Raw genomic sequence first — 17594 nt, 5'->3', positions numbered from 1 at the left:
TCAATTACATCATGTCACACTGATTTCATCTGGTTACCGCATGTTATTGGTGGGAATGTAACTTGATGCAGCTCAATACAGCTTGTGGCATACTGTGATTTATTACAATTTAAATTATAAAGCACCCAATGCTCCATTGACTGAATGTTCAGACATCTTTCGAAAAGATGGCAGTTTGTGCAATATTAGATGGACTGACCCATTGTTACTGAAGGGGCAGGGGAATTTCCCTTATCACATAATAATGCTTAATATTACCTCTGTGTTTCATTCTTTTTAAGTGGTTTGTGTAGACCTGGATGCGACAGGATTTTATTCATCAAAGGTGGGACTAAGTTCTCAACACACTTTGCTGGGTCTTCTTCCAAAGGAAAAGAAAGGCTGACTGGCAGGATAAATCAAGTCCAGGTCCCAATTTTGCCTGCAGTTTAAGGAAACTCAGGACATGAGTTCTGGTTTTGCTACGTTTTTCTAGGGACAGGTCACTAATAATCACTGCTGAGGAGCAGGAGGTGGACTAGAACTTGCCTAGAACACGCGCAAGTCTATGGATGCCAAGCTCTTAGTTCACACCATCCCATACTCTCATTAACTACCAGTGAGATTCTCAAAGCTGGAAAGTGTTTGGCCCCACATCTCTAGACAGACAGACAGGAAGTGGAGAAACTATGTTCCTTTCTTTTGTTTTACAAATATTTTAAAACAGGCTATAGGCCAAAACAAAAATAACCATGAAACTGGAATAATTCATGAATAACATGGCACAACAATAAAAGGTTGGGCATTACTGCAGTGGATTCTTTAATTCAGCCAAGAAGAGAAAGTGCTAAAATCAACACAAAGGGATCCCATTAGACCATTAGTAGATGAAAGGCTGGTTCCAATCGCTTTGGTTTACTCAGCTGGATCTCTTTAGGAACACTGAATGGTGAGGTGGGGCCTAATTCTCCATTTTTTGTGTTCCTAAGCATGGGACAGGGGCTGTGGGTGTGTGAAGGTAGGAAAGGAATTTGATGTGTGTGTTTGGAGAGATAGTAATAACTATTATGGCCCTCATATATCAAATTAGTCCATCTCTTCGGTACACCAATCAGAGGAAGTCTTGTGATGGCTCCAAAAATTTGTTCCTGTCTTGAGAACAAACTCCTCATCTTACATGAAAGCATCAGCAACTTCTGAGAAATAGATTAAATCTAGTTCCAAACTTCCTCTTGATATGGATAAAAAATGTCTAGGAGAATGGGCTTGACTCATCTCAGCAGGAACAAGATCTCCTGCTGATGAGTTCAGTGTTTTAACATCTGATCTTACTGTCTCTGAATCAAAATTATTCCTGGTGCAATTCTGACAATAACATTAGAGGCAGCTTAAGAAAGCATTTGTCCCATTGCATGTGTGGTTTTTCCATCAACCAAAGTCCAGCTCTTAGGAAAGAGGCAAGGCTCTGAAGGTAGCAGATATAGAGAAAAAGCCAAACCTCAGAAATAAACTCATAAAAAGAAAAAAAAAAGTGCATGTTTAAGTGCTCAGTCTTTTAAACATCTCTACTTTTGCATCTCCTCTAGCAGTAACAATGTTTGGTTTCATTGAAGAAACATAGAGCCACCAACAATGTCAAAGATTTCAAGAACTAATTCCCTTGACAAAGTCAGGGGGAGGGCCACTGGAAAGCCTATTACTTTTGTCTTCTGTTAAGCAGCAAACAAGGAAAAGCTGAGGTCCATATGAAAAGTTATTCTGGCCCAGATGATGCAAAAAGTAGGGGCAGGCTGCTACCAAAATCAAAGCTACGTTCCCTAACGGAACACCCCTCCCACTTTATCCCCTGGTCACAGCCTCCAAACCTCTCTGGGCTAGGCTGTTCTGGACCACGCGGTAGGACTTACATTAATGTACCTCCGCAGTCACTCCATTGACCCCAGTAGAACTGGAGCTCATGAAGTGCAAGGGATCCCAGTGTCCCATCTAAACTAATGCTTCACATGGCAAAAACCATGCTTTATTTTTCAGCTACTGCTTAGCTAGGGTATTCCTGCATACTTCTCCCAGATTTACTTCATTGCTGTTATATTTATCTGAAAAGAGCTGTGGCTATCAATCTATCCTGTAAGGCAAAATTTAGTGATAGAGGAGAATATGTGCAGAGTCAGTGAGGGTTTTGTTAGCTATTTAAAACAAAACAAAACAAAACCCCAGGATTTCCCACATATGCAGATCGGAGCTTTTTAGTCTTAAGGTCAAAACAAACTTGGCATCTGAAGAAGTCAGGGTCTAAATTTCACAAAAATTTGTATGTGCACCTTTTCCATATGACTTGCCTTGTTCAGGCTAATGTGAACTGGAACTTTTCTTTTTTTGGGGGGAAATCATAACCTCAGACACTACCCATATAATGAGAGCTGATTGGCATTGCAAACCTGGCTCTTAGTTCAGTTCACTGGGCCTCACAAGCTTAAGCCCAGGCCCGAGTTCAGATGCTGGAGTGGTGTAGCCTCAGAGGCTGTGAGCACTCAGCTGGCACCTGGACTTCCCGGTGCGGAGAACAAATCTTTTTTTTCCCCAAGTCTCAAGCTAAAGAGCAAGCAAATGGTGCAGATGATTAGGGAGATTGTGTTGAAATTAGCCTAACGTGACCCAGTAAGTGTAAGAAAGCAGATTCCCTGACTAGGACATAAAATCCTTACAGATGTAAAAGCTGTTCAAGCTGCCAAATGTAGTGTACTCAGGTCTGAACATCCGAAACTGCTTTACGGAGAGAGAGAATGGGGGGTAGGAGTCAGCAGGTTACAGTGCCCGCACTAAGCTGCTGAAGGCACAGCTTTACCCCTCCACCGCTGAATTACCTGCATTTGAGGGGTCCTCATAGGTACAGATGGAAACGGCTGTCAAGGAAACATTTTAAACTAAGGGTGCATTGGGCAAGTGATTGCAGGCACTGTGATTTACAGCTGTAGTAACGGACTGGATCTCAGAAAACTGAAATGCAATTATCAGCTCCGCCATCTCAGGCAAAATGCTGAAGCCAAACTTTCTCACCAGTGCTTTTCGGTTAGGTTGATTTTCAGAGGTGTTCGGCACCTTCCCGTCCCACAAACTCTGCGGAGAATAAGAGAACGTCAGCCTTCTGAAAAACAATCTGTCTGTACTGAAAGCCAGTCTCCCCTGCCCTGCTTCAGGAAAACAAACAAACAAACAAACAAACAACAGAAAAACCCAACAAATTATATTTGAGCCTACTGTGCTTGATACTTTTTTTGGACAGTTGGGTTGAAAATGAATAGTCTTACTCCATGTCATCAGGAAAATGAAAGTGTGGAAAGGAGGACGCAGAGGTTAAAAATCTTGAAAATAAGAGACTTGATTCTCTGCTGGTGTTTCCCCTCATGTGAACAAGGAACAGAAACATTTCCATACCCACCTCACAAAAGGACTTGTGAGAGTTAATTCAGCTCTCTGCAGAAAGTGCCTTGAGATCCACAGACGGAACTTGCTGTAGAAGTGATGCGTTACTAAATAATGAGGTACGATCATATGTGAACAAAACACACTCATATATTGTTCCATATGTTTTATAACATTAAGCCCTGTGTTGTTTTCCAACAGACAGATTCCAACCTGGAGAGGATCAAACACATCCCAGAATATTTTGTTTTTTTATTTCTGAAGTGAGGAGATAGTTCCAACAACAGTGTTGTCTCTTTCAGGTATTGAAATCAAAACAGGAATTAAAAAAAAAAAAAGGAGGAGGGAAAAAAAAGAAGGAAAGGTTTCACACAGCACGTGCCAAAGGAACATAACTTCTCCCTGTTCTCCCTGGACATCTGTCCCTGAACAACACAGGAGACCTTGGGGTTTATATCTCAACTGAAAAGATAAATGTGGAAAAACACCTCCCCCGCTGTCCCACTGCAGTTTCGTGTATGGACTTGGAGAGATTCCTCATGAGAAACACCAGTCTAAGCTTTGGTTCTGCCACTGGAGCCTCCTTTTGCCTATCTCCAGCTCCCAGTTTGCACCAACTAATACAGAGTCCTCCATGCAAGCACAATAAATAGAGGCTTGTGCCTTTGGGGGCTGAATTTGGGGAAAGTTCTGCCTAAAATGTGGAAAGAGGAAAAAAAAAGGGAGCAATTCTATTTGTCTTTGCAATGCCAGTTTGTATGCCATGATTGTAAGAAAAAGAAGCATTTGGCTGCCTGAGGAATATGGGGACTTCAGATTCTCATTGAATACTTTTGGCAATTGTACTAAAATGTCGTGTTTTTACTGGGTTTTGATCACTATTTTTAACTCTTCTATTCATATATTCCAAAAGGAACTGAATGCTGACGTAAAGACAGCAAACAGAATACCACTAATTCAAAACCAGGGCTTCCCTCCTCCTCCTCCAATTATGTTTCAGCATTTTTCAAAATCCACATTACACCCCAAAACTACACACAGGATGTTAGGTCTTCCGAAAAAGATCAAAGGGGGATGAAGAAGAACAGGAATTATGCCAAAGCTGTACTGTTATTTCTGAACTACCTATGAAATGTAGGAGAAAGGAATACAGATTATGGGAGTTTTTAGTGTATTTTGGCCCTCAACAGTGAGATGCAACATGTCTTCTAAATCACCTTCCCCTGCCAGATATTTGTGAAGTGACAACGCAACAAAACGAAAGATCTGAAGGCAAATTTTGATCAGTCGGTGTGTGAGGTGCTCCACGAGCCCACCAACCCTCTTCCCAAGATGGAATTCTCCCCCCCGTCCTAGCCCCAAGAAGAACCCAGCCCCAACCACCCCATCCCCTCTTGAAGGAGAACTAGGTGCTCTAAAAGGAAGGGAATGCCCTGGGGGAAAGGGGTAATCAAATGAGACAAACACATAAGTAACTGATTTACAGATTCACCATTTACTGGATTCCTTGTGAATAACCAAGTACGTTCTCTGCAAGTTCAGACATGATACAAGCACACATGCACAGGAAAAGCAAAGTCCACCGATTATTTTTTGTTCCTTTCCACTTTTTATCCTTTGCGGAGAAACTGGAACCCAGGTGAGTCTCAGATTTATCCAGAAATGAGTTCGTGCACTGAGACAGGACTCTTCCCAATCCTCAGCTCCTGAATGTCTGATGCTTCACAGCATTTCTTGCATAATTCATCTTAAAAGTGGAGTTACCAGCAGGGCAGTCAAGTGAGAAGTACATAATGGCCTGTGATGATCAGACGCAGCTTCCAGGGAACAGAAGCCATCGGTTCAGCTTCTTGCAGTAGCCAGAGGGAGCTGTTTGGAGACTTCTCAGGAGTTGACTTAGCTTATCCTTCTCTTTACCATACAGGAGACCAAAGGGCACCCCTTCTGTCCTGTCTTCCAAAGGCATACAACAGCAAATAGCACCAGTTTCAGTCAGCATGTTGGCTGTTTGACACGAGTAGTCATCATCTGAGAGTCAGCAGCAAGAAATAAATTCTGCCAGAGCTCATCTGCTCCTTGTTTCTCAAAAGTCCAAGCCATCATTCAACAGTTGCTGCTGGAGACTACCCCTTACTTAAAGGACAGCATGAGAAGCACATATTGCACAGCAAAGCCTCTGTTCATACTTTTATGCCCCCTCCCCCAACTTCTTAAAGAACATACAATTTATAGCCAGTGTACCATCAGCCCACTGTTTGTAGGTGGAGCTCTGTGAGCATGACACCATTGATCAAGGATACAAGGGCCAGCAAATAAGTGATTCTATACGTGTCAGACATTTCAGTTCAGGCGACTAGAGATTCACCGACTACAGCGTGGGAAGAGCTGTTAAATAAAAACAATTGCAGTAGACTCAGCCTTCCACAATCACTTTGACTACCATGTAAATCAGAGACTCATCTTTCATCTTGAAAAATATATATATATTTTTAAATTGGTTGTAATGCCCTCATATATCAAATACAGTTGCCAGAGCATTGGGTGAATGACACAAAAACAAAAGAGGAAAAATGCATGACTTGCTGACAGAAGTAACATACTCTTTCATGATTACATCTGGGTGGACACGAGAGGGTACTCTGGCAACCAGTAACCTTATTCACAACCTGGAGAGTTCCACAGAGGAAGAATGTATGCTATTAAGTACAGCAGCCCTGTAAACCAGGAAACATGAATTATTGCTTTGCTGATGACGTACTGTGCTTCCTTGGGCAAACCACTTTTTGGTACCTTTTCCCCTCATGCTCCATCTACCTTACATAAATCAATCCCCATCTCTTTGGAGCAGGGAAAAGTCTCCTTCTGTGTACTAGGGACACTGCCAGATCAGGCGCTGTGCAATTTCAGGGTGAGCCTCTACGTTCCACCTGACATGCGTAACAAAGAATTACAAACCGTAGCATCTTACCCCACAGCATTACTTGTCTGGGCAGTCCATGGGTCAATACGCACCACAACTGTAACACAGGAGGAAAGTTCAGTTTGGGCCCAGAGAAAAAGCAAGAACTAGTGCTGTATCTAAAAGACTGATACACATCCCCTTCCATTATTTAAAGGTTGACATTTCACTTACAACAGGAGACGTTTAACTGCCTGGCAAAGTCAAATTTTCAGATATGCCTTTGTTTGGCAGAGGAAAAAGTAACCTTGAATACATCCAATACAGAGACAGCAAATTACAGTTTGTAAACGCATCACATAAACTTGTGGATACATTCAGATCAAGGCAGTATAATGAGGTATTCTGAATAATACAATGAGATATTCTGAGTAATATTTGATGCACCTAATTACTGAGAACACACCTAACGGAGTTTTCCAGCAGCAGTAACAATGCCCTGCAGGTAACTGTCCATGCAGCCTGCTCTCCTGTATAGGATCCGTAGACTGGCAGCCTGGATTGTGCTCATGACCACATACAGTCACCGATTCCAGCTAAAAAACCCTCATTTATCTAGGGAAAAAGTGTTTGAATGGCATGACAGTCATCGTTGTCCTACTGAAGACAACAACTCGACTGACGAGAGTGGAGTTCTCCCCAGTTTGTACCGCTGGCAAACGAGACAAGGCTCTGGCCTTGAAATTGGAGTCCACGTTACACCAGAGGTCCCAGACCTCTCCTAGATTATGCCAGGCATTTTTCAATGTCGAGAAAAGCTGAAAACAGGCAAATCTAGGTCCCCAATTAACTCTATAAAAAGATCTCGGACTTCAGCATTCATTCACCAGCTCCAAATCAAAATGAGTCAGCCCCATCGCTCTCAACCCAAGAGTGGCTCCTAGCTGATAATTTCATCTTTTTAATGGATCACTTATAATAGATCTGGCTTTTCTGAAGCTATGATCTTTTTCCCTATTGTCAACTAATATTGGAAATTCCAGCTGTACATACTCACTTCCTCTAAATACCTAATCACCTTATGCAGAAAATATTATTTTGAGAAATAGCCCAATTAAATCTGCAACTATTTGTAACCTTTTGGGTTATGGTATCAGGTGGTGAAACAGTAGCAACATTGTGGAAAATAGAGGATCTTTGGGAAATGTAGCATATTATTAGATTTGATGAGATCCATTTTCTTGATGGCTTCTGAAAGATCTTTGTGCTAAGAATATCATTGAATTATTTAATTATCTCTACTTTTGTGCAATAAAGTATGTTGTCATATCACACACCCTATCTTGCTGTTGCTGTTTGTACTTAATGATGCCTCTATAGTTAGCGATTTCCTTTGTTCTCCCTCTGTAAGTGGGTTTTGGTGGTGCTGGAGAAGGAGGGGAGCAGAGAGGGACGGCAAAGCAAAAATATCAGTTTTAAACCAAATTGTTACATGTGGGAAAATCTTTACACGTACTTATCTCTAGTTCCAGTTCCCTGTGCAATATGCGAAACGCGTTTCGACGCTACAGCAGACCCATATTCTTACTGCTAACGCAACAAGGAACGTTTTCCAGAGGAAGAGGAAAGAAACTATCGCTTCAAAAAATTTAAAATCAGCAAGGAATGTTTCTAACAAGGAAGAGGTAAATTACGATAATTACTCTGACTGGTAGGGTCCTTAAGCATTACTAATTAGCATTTATTGCCTGGATTATTGAAACAATGTGTGTGTTCCCAAGAGTGAAGAAGAACTGAGATGCTCTTTCCTTCTGAGCCCTGGGAAAAAGGCAGGGCAGCAAGAATGCAGTGCAGTTGGCAGAGAGGCTCTTCTGCCAAGCATCGCGAGCAGCAGCCTTCTGCAGAGCTGCAGACACTGGGAAACGCGTACCTTTTGTACGCCCACAGTCTGAACTTAACTCTACCTCTGCATTCCACACTACTCACAGAAAAGGGAAAAAAAAACAGCACAAAAGGAAAGTGGCCACTAAAGTATGCAAAATCATTTGACAGTTATTAGAGAGTAACATTTACTTTGTACGCTGGGCAGTGCGGTGTCTTCTCTTATTATTGGAGTTGGGTGCAAACATACTATGAATAAACATTTCATTACTTTAAAGTACTGAAGTATGGTCAAAGATTTCACCTCAGAGAAATTAAAGAGTTAACAAATCCAACAAAAAAAGAGGTATATTACGCCATTTTCAAACAGCATTTTGACTGGGTTGATATGACTTTGTGAAGAGGCTGCCATCAGATTTCAACCTAAGCTGCATTTTAATATCAAGGATTTATAATGTGAATGAAGTTTTGAATTAGAAATCAATTAGAAATTAATCAATCACCTAATCAGCACTACGTAGTATCTCAACTATAATTTGGTCTCTGGCCCAATAAATCCTCAAGTGCTTTGGAAATGATTCAGGAGAGAAAGGCAGGAAGAGTATTCTCCATTTTTTTTGAGCTGCAGCACTATGCAATTTGAGGTACTGTTAAAACTCTTGAACTAAAAGAGCAACAGTGGAAAACTGCAGAACGCCTTGGACCTTTTTTACCTTTTACTGCCACCAAACCCCACGCCTTTCAACTTGGAAAAGCAAGTTCCAACTCAGCTACAATGAGGTCAAAGTCACAGGGCTAAATGCTACAGTTGCTGCCCAGACAAAACTCCTAGACATCTGAGTTTTGCAAAATTTGCATTATTTTTTTTTTAAAGCAATGTTTAAAAAAAATGCCTTACTTTGTTTCTTTCCTCCTTTTAATTATTTGCATCACATATTGCACAGAATACTTGGGAACGTGTTATACTAAATGTCACGATAGCATATTATACGTACATTTAATTGAAACTAGTCCCAGTCTGGTATTTTTTTTAGTGCTGAATAAGATCTTCAGTCCTTACTAAGCCTGACTTACTTATTCTATTTGTTAATTAAATTAACGCCTAGTATTTATTTTCTCTTCCATTTTCCTGTTCAGATTTTTAAAAATGTCTTTTTGTCCCCAGCTTCCTTTTATTCCAGTGAAAATGTACAACTACAGAGACTGATGAAATTATCACTGAGGGATCTATGTAACGCTAAGGCAAGAAAGCCTTATAGCTATATGCATAAAGCAAAAATAAAACCAAAATGCAACACCCCTTCTTTTGTCTGCAGAAGGCAAAAACGTTGCAGGAGTTGTTCTGGATGGATTTACATTTGCTCACAAAGAAATTATTCCAACTGGATACTTATAATGTAATTAAGCTTCAGTAACGCCGACATTTCTTCGGATCACACGCACAAATCCGGCTGAGAAACCCCCCTGAACCCGCACGCCCTGTGCTGGTAGGCTGGGGAGGGGGCAGAGAAAATGCGTTCTATTCCAGGAGTTATTCCCTCTTCTCGCCTTTTCCACGAGGAGAGGAGGGTGGGGGGGTCCAGTTTTTAATCTTCCCTCTTGTTTTAATTCCTGCCAATTGTTTTTTATTTTATTTTATTGGTTTGCATTTTGTTTGACTTTATTTTATTTCACTTCAATTTTTTTTACTTTAATTTATTTGACCCTATTTTATTTTAATTCCTTTTGCTTTATTTCACTTTATTTCCTTTTACTCTACTTTATTTCACTTTATTTCCTTTTACTCTACTTTATTTCACTTTATTTCCTTTTACTCTACTTTATTTCACCTATTTCGCTTCCCTTCATTTCGCTTCCCGTCTGTGCCGTTCCGCCCGTGCGCAGGCCCTGCCCTCTCGCAGCCGCGCTCTCCCTTTAAAGCCGCCAGCCCCCTAATTGATGTGTCTGGGCGAGTCTAGACTGGCAGTGATTGAACCAGCTCCCAATTAATGCTCCTCACCGCGCCGGGCGGGGAGGGGAGCCCCCCCCAACTCCCCCCCCCCGCCCATTGTTTTGCCGCAGAGCCCCGCGCAACTCCCGCCCCCCCCATCTCCCCCCCCCCCCCCCCCCCGCGCTCCGCACCGCGCAGCCCAGGCGGAGGCAGCGCGGAGACAATAGCGGTTCTGCAGCCTGCGGGGAGGGAGGGGGAGCTGGGGGGGCTCCCCCCCACTAAAAAAAATAAAATAAATAAATAAAATAAAAACCCCACCCTGGGAGAAGGGAGCAGCGCGGTGGCAGCCGACGCGGGTGCGGGAGAGATGCGGGAGGGAAAGGTACCGCGGGCAAAAACCCCTGGCAGACAAAAGCCGGGGGGCTGGGGGGGGGACCGAGATTAAAATCAGCTTCAGAAGGAGAAAGAAAGAAAAAAAAAACCACAACCGACTTTTTGCCCGTGTGAGGCGGAGGGAAGAGCCGGACAAAGGTGGCTGGGCTCTAGCGTGCCCTATTCTGCTTTATAACGGCCACCAGGTAACCCCGAATAAATGCCACTCGGAATAACTTTCTCCCTTGGAAATTAGAGGGCTTTCGGAATAATATACAAAATCAGAATTTACTGCTTTGCTGGTATTTTTTTTTTTCAACGGAGGTAAAATAGTCAATGGAATTACAGCGTCAATAAAAAGAAGGTTAAAAAAAAAATAAAACAAGCAACCTTTTCCAGTTCAATAACTATTAAATAACGGGAACCAACAGACATCTCCTACGCTATTAAACACCAAAATGTTACACCAGCAATTCATTTTTGGTGCGTTGTGGTTTAAGCTAAAGCATTTGCATTCAAATATCAAACAGTAATTCGGTGCCGTAACAAGGTACAGTAACTTCATTATAAATTGCCTTGCAGAACAGAGATAAGAAATACAGTTCCAACCATAATTAATTTTACAGCGATATAAAAATCTAATAAAGAAAAAACAGCAGCAGGAAACACGTTTAACATTTCTGATTTGTCATTTACATATCATTTTGACTGGAAAAGCAGGAAAGTTTTAGGTTCTAGAAAAGGACTAAGACAAAACTTCAGCATTTGCTCAGAACTGCTTTTTAGTAGTTTCCAACCACTGGTACATGCAACCGGTTTATCCTTTAGCTTATTTTTCACCTGATGATCCACAAGATCCCACACATCTCCTGGCTTTTTCACTTTTTCCCCCCCTTTTTTTTTTTTTCTTTTTCTTTTTTTTTTTTTTTTTTGTGTGTGTGTGTGTGTGCGCGCGCGCCCATAGAGCACATTTCCAAGATTAATCGTTCAGTTTTAAACTTGGGAGCACGAGGCATGCTGGGATTTCGGCTGAGGTCAAGCACCAATGTACCGAGCTGTTACTGTTACGCTCTCAGGGTACTCTGTGTTGCTCTCAAGAAGGGGAGGGGGGGAAAAAAAAAAAAAAAAAAATCAGAGAGAGGGAGAGATGCTCTATGCAGTGGCCTGCAGCAAGGCAAATCTCTCTCTCAGCATGAAAACACAGGCATGTATATAAATATAGCCACATATGTAAATATATACAGAGATATCTAGGGTTTTATTTACCTGCATACATATTCATACACACGTATCACCCGTGCGTGTAGCTGCACACACACCTCCATGGCCATATTTACATCCATCCGTATCGGGGGGGGATCTTATCTACACACGCGTATACAATAATGCTGTATGTGTACACACGTACACCCCCATATCTGCATCAGCTGAAAAATTATCTCTTGACTGTACACACACAGAAAAAAAAAAAAAAAATCTCTCTGTCATACAAACGCGAGCTTTAATTTGAGAGATTTTTACAGTAAATGGCCATCACCACCGCCCTGCTATTAGCCCATCAGCCCTAAGGAGGAGAGATACACTTTTTTTTCCCTTAAAAGGTCTACTAAACGCCATCGTATGTGTGTGTATACGTCTACATATATACACACGCGCGCACACACATATACAAAGATAGAGAAGATATATTTATAAAATAAAATAAAGATGTCAAAGCACAACTCACAGCTCCCAAGAGCCTAACCCGTGGATTTAAAAGCTAAACATCACAAGTTAGGGTCTCAGGGATTGAGAGGGGCGCAACAAACTATTTCTTGCAAAAAAAAAAAACCAAAACCAAAAACAACAACAAAAAAAAAACAAAACCAAAAAACAAACAACAACAACAAAAAACCCAGGGATCTAAAATAAAAGATAAAAAGGAGAGAGAGGACAAGAATAGCAGGCAAGTTCAATTCACGGCTCAAAATTACAAAAAAGGACACACAGGTGGAAGGAAAGAGCTTCTCTAAGGACCCTCTGTTGAGAGAATACATTCCATTTTTAATCGTTTATACAAAAATGACAAGGCGCGGCAGGTTCCTTACGGCTTCCAACAAGGTCGCCTGCGACCAGTACGTGAAAAGTCTCCGCGTTTAAATGACGAGGAGGACGAAAGGAGAGGGAAGCCGGGGCAGTGACGGAATTATTTTCATTGTTTCAAGGAAGAGGGACGCAGGAATACGAGCAGGAATATGCGGGCTGTCCCTCCGGCCGGCCGGCACAAAGCGTGCCGAGCATAAAGGCGCTGCCTCCCCGCCCCCTCCGCCAGCCCCGCGGAGGAGAAAACCCCGAGCCGCCACAGGAGAGGGGGGGAAAATTAAAAAAAAAAAAAAAAAAAGAAAGAGAAAAAAAAATCAGGTAGAAACTCACCATTTGGAAGCGGGGGAGGCTCCGATCTTCAGCGCCAAGAGCAGGGGGAAAAGCCCGGCGGTGGGGAGGTGGGGGGGAGCGGGCGCGACCCCCGGGCGGGCTCGGGGCAGGGGCTGTGCCCGGAGCGGGCTGGGGGCCCGGCGGGTTTTGACACCCGAGCGGCAGCGGGCGAGCGAGCGAGTGCGAGCGTGCGGTGTGCGCAAGCCGGGGGAGGGAGGCGAGGGTGGGTGTGTGCAGCTGGGCAAGCCGCTTGCATTTTTAAAACATTTTTTTTAAAAAAAAAAAAAAAGGGAATATATCAAGGAAAAGAAAAGGGGGGAAGAGGAAAAGGAACCGAATTCCTCCGCAGCTCCTCGCCTGCCTCCCTCCGCGCTCCCACCAATGCCGCTGCTGGTGGTTGTTGTTATTATTATTATTATTAATAATAATTATTATCAGGAGAAGGGGCCGGGGCTGCGGCCCGCTCCCAGCTCCCGCGCCGGCCGCGGGCTGTCAGCGGGGAGGGCGGGCGCGGGCAGCCCCGGGCCCGGGCTGCGAAGGGAAATCTGGAGGAAAAAAAAAAAAAACCCGCTTTCCCCGGGAGAGGAGGGTCCCCACGCTCCCCGCACACTCACTCGCACACACACACACACACAAAGGGCTCCATCCTGCACCCACTCCTCTCTCCGAGCACCTTGTGCGAGCCCAGCCAATGGAAATTTTCGCCGGCCATAACCGAGAGCAGGATTTCGTCCCCGGCTCGCCGCCTCCTTCTCCGCTCTTCTCCCCTTCCCTCCCTCCCTTTCCTCCCTCTTTCCACCCCCCCCCCGCCACCCCCCACCCCGCAACCACCACCCCCAAACAAATCCGCACCCGGCTCTGCCACCGCTTTGGGCCCAGCGGCAGAAGCGGGGGAGAAGCCCAGACGTACCGGAGGGCCCGGGTTTCAAAAGGCAAAAATATCCGCCGCTCCTCGCCCGGCGCTGCCAGAGCAGGTCCCCCCCCCGGCCCCGGAACCATCATCGCTCGCTCCGTCCTTTTCTCACCTCAGGAGTCTCAGCCCATTCACCAAAGTCCTTCCTCGTCCAGGATCTCAATTTTTTTTTTTTTTTTTTGCTTTGGTTTGGTTTTTTTTTTTTTGGTTTGTTTTTTTTTTTTTTTCCTCCTTCTGGATCAGCCAGTCCCGACATCATTAAACTATAGTCCTCCTCTTCCTCCTCCTTCCTTCTCCCCCTCTCTGTCTCCCCCTCTCTCTCTTTTTTTTTTTTTTTTATTTCAAAAAGGGGGAGTGGGGGGTGGGTGCTGGGGAGGGGGGAGTAGACATAGCTGCATGAAGTGGCTGCCTTTTAGAAAGCACATTTAATCTTTACTGGCTCCCCTAGGCTTCGATGAAGTAGAAGGGAAAGGAGAGGAGAGGGGGAAAGAAAAAATACAGGCAAGGGAGGCTGTTGAGGGACAGCAAGCATCAGGCTCAAATCAACGACCAGATGAGAATGTACTAGACCACACTGCCCCCTCTCTGCCTCTCGCTCCGGCTCCGTCTCTCTCACACACTCTCACTCCTGGAAAGCCTCCGTGTCTGGTTACAGACTCTTTTGGATCCTTCCCCCCCCTCCCCACCCTCGCCCTTTGCCAACTATCCTAGAGATTCCTCGCATGCCTACTTAAATCTTTAACAGAATAAGGGCCCGGCTCCCCCCGCCGCCCGCCTCGCACACACGCACCCGCCCCGCTCACCCCTCCCCAATCTTCTCTTCAGCTCCCGGGAAAAAAAAAACCCGTCGCCGCGGCTGCCCCGGCCCCGGCGGGCAGCCGGACACCGGCCCCACGCCCCCTTCCCGAGGGGGTGCGGGCTGGGGGGTGCGGGAAGGAGGAAGGAGGAGGGGAGCTGGGGGGGGGGTGGGGGGGGAAGTGGTGGGACCGCAGCCCTTCGCCTAGCATCCCTCTGGCTGGATCTGGATTTTAAAACAATAAAATCCACCGCGGCTCTATCTCGGTCCCCCCCCCTCCCCGCTCCCCCCACCACGCCACGCCGCAGCCCGCCCGTGGAAATCTCACGCCCCGCGCCTGCAGGGAGGCAGGCAGACTGCCTGGCTCATGCCCGCGGTGACTTTAGAGCTGACAATCTCCTCTCCTCGACCGCCCCCCCCCCCGCTCCACACCCACCCCTCTGCTCAATGGCAGCACCGCTGCCTCTCGCACCAGCCTATATTTGCAATATGTGCTAATTTACCAGCTATATGCCCTTGGACTGCAAAATGAACTCATCAGTCAATGCTCCCAGTACCGGTGCCCCCTCTCTCCCTCACACACACCCTCCGCTGCAGACATGTTACTCATTCTCCAAGCATTTCCTCTCCCAATGTCCGTCAGACGCATATACACTTCATTGATCAAACCAAATCCCTTGATAACAATAAATAATAATACAGACAGTTAACATCAGCAGGGAGCGGAGCGGAGGGGGGGAGACAAAGATGACGACTAAATCTGCATTGTGCCTTAGGAGGCCGATCCCTGCATTTTCCAGGGATGCACCACACAATGCGGAGCGCAGGTATGCCCCCCGAGACACAGTGCACAGCCAGGCCTTCCCCCAGACCCCCACCTTCCCCCAGGCAAGGGGGCTGCGAGCAGGGGCTCCCAGTGCCCAGCACCTGACTCCGCACAGGCTGCGGGAGGTGGGGTGGGGTGGTACTCGCTATAGAGGAGGGGGAGCACCTAACCCAAAATGCAGAAATAAAGAAGGCAGCTGCTTTGTTACGCTGTGCGCTGCACAGGTGCTTCAAACTTGAAGGTACCTGAGGGGTGCACCACAGGATTTTTGGAAACACCTCCTTAGCCCACACCGAAATCTGTTCCCTTTGTATGGAAGATGGAGAGCACCTATGCAAGAAGCCAGGTTAGGAAGACAGTCTATTCAATATCTCTCTGTCACATATGCCCGGGTATTTCAAGGGCTTTAGGGCTTCTGTGGCTCTGTGTTCTGGGGCTAAAATAGGGGAGGCAGGAGAAGCTGCCTCTCGGCATCATGGCTAGTTAGACATCTTGTGCGGGTCTGGCACAGAGAAAGTGACTGCAGTGTAAGTGTTCAGGAAGTTGGGGAGGGTGGGGCTATCTAGAAAGCTTTGACTCACTAGGGTAACTCCCTGAACACAGGAATTAAATTATTACTCAAAGCAAGCCACATTTTGTGAACAGCAGCCTTAGAATTAAATTCTGCATGCATGCAGAGTCTGAAACAACTAAAATAAACATATGGAAATAAATAGACAATACATAATTAAATTATTGGGTGCAATGCAGAAGTCCCTGGGTGATAGAAGAGGTGGGATTATGCAGTGAAGTCAGTCCAGGAATCCATGGATACAAATTTTTCTTATTTATACCGACATAATCCTGATTGTCATCAGCCTAGATAGGGGAAGAATCAAACCCTGTGTACCGAAGGATCTAATCTTCGGGGAAAGTAGACTGGATTAGAGGGACTGTATCAGCCGACCATCCTTTCACTCCCCTTACAGATTCCCTCACCATCGCAGCAGAGTGCAAGATTTTGCCATCACACAGAACAATTTACATCTATTGTCTTTTTCACGTTCCGTTATTTTCCTTCCAAAAAAATGTTTGACTTTTTTTTTAAAGTTTTGTTGCAAACACATAATTTCTTTATAGAATTTAACTGAGTCTTTAGAGGATACTTATTTCAAGCAGTTAACACCTGACCCCAATTTTTGTGGGTAATTAGTGAGCTAGATAACCACACAAAGTGGGTAATTATTTAGTACCCAAGGGTACAGTACAAGAGGGTAGAGGCTGGCAATGTTAACAAAAGCACATCTCTAATTATTGTATCTATACTGGTGATGTTTTAAGAATAGTTACTCCATCTAATGATCCATGATAAATCAATAAACTATTTTGCTTCCCTTAGCATATACGCGTGGCCTAACCAAGGGCAGGGTGTGAGGGCAAAGCCAATCGAAGCCCCAGCGGCGGGATATGTAGAGGCCCCAGGACAAGCACGAGGCACCCACTTGGAGAAGGCACCGAGACTGGCAGTGTCTGTTCTAGAGCAGCAGCAGCAGAGCCTAAGAGCCATCACTAATAGCTAACAGGTTGGTTGAGATGACTTGAAAAGCCATGTAGGAAAAAGCTTGTAGAGTGTGCCTCAGGGTCTGCTTCTTGCTTAGGTCATGTGGCCGGGCTGATGGATCTCTGTATACAACAAGAACCCTAATCACGTTTTAACCGAGTTCGGTCTTGCTTATTGAAAATTGCTTTGAAAGCCGTACAAATGAGGCATTTTGTGTTTATGGAAGGTCAGGGACAAAATGCAAGAGAGTAGCATGGGGGGGGGGGGGGAATCATATTTGATGAATTTCAATTATCTGCCATCTCCAATATGTAACGTTGCAAAAAAAAAAATAAAAAAACCCAAAAAAACTAAAACATTCTCCCATGGAAAATATTAAATCCTCAGTAGATTTTTTTTTTTCACAAATTTAGGAAGACGGAAGAGATGGGAACTATTTTGAAATAGAAACTAAATAAGAAAGATTCAACTACCAAAAAAATGGTTTTGATGATCAGAACCATGTGAAAAGAAGTGTTATGCTGGAAACATCCATAATCTTAAACACAGCGGTCACTATCCACTGACCACTCTTTGCAGCATTACGCACACACTTAAGGACATCATCAAACCAAGACATTACG

At 44.6% G+C, this 17594-nt stretch overlaps 1 long non-coding RNA gene across 1 annotated transcript; it reads right to left on the bottom strand.

The window, feature by feature from the left end:
* Positions 1-4878: 4878 nt before the first annotated feature.
* LOC147597884 (uncharacterized) lies at positions 4879-14453 on the bottom strand. Its single transcript, XR_015261046.1, has 2 exons — positions 13807-14453; positions 4879-6419 (listed from the first exon to the last, which is right to left on the bottom strand). It is a non-coding gene; the product is annotated as an uncharacterized LOC147597884 (long non-coding RNA).
* Positions 14454-17594: the final 3141 nt, after the last annotated feature.

The sequence above is a fragment of the Chlamydotis macqueenii genome, chromosome 24, assembly GCF_036417535.1.
Source record: "Chlamydotis macqueenii isolate bChlMac1 chromosome 24, bChlMac1.mat, whole genome shotgun sequence".
Lineage (NCBI taxonomy): Eukaryota > Metazoa > Chordata > Aves > Otidiformes > Otididae > Chlamydotis > Chlamydotis macqueenii.
This window is presented reverse-complemented; position numbering and strand designations above follow the sequence as displayed.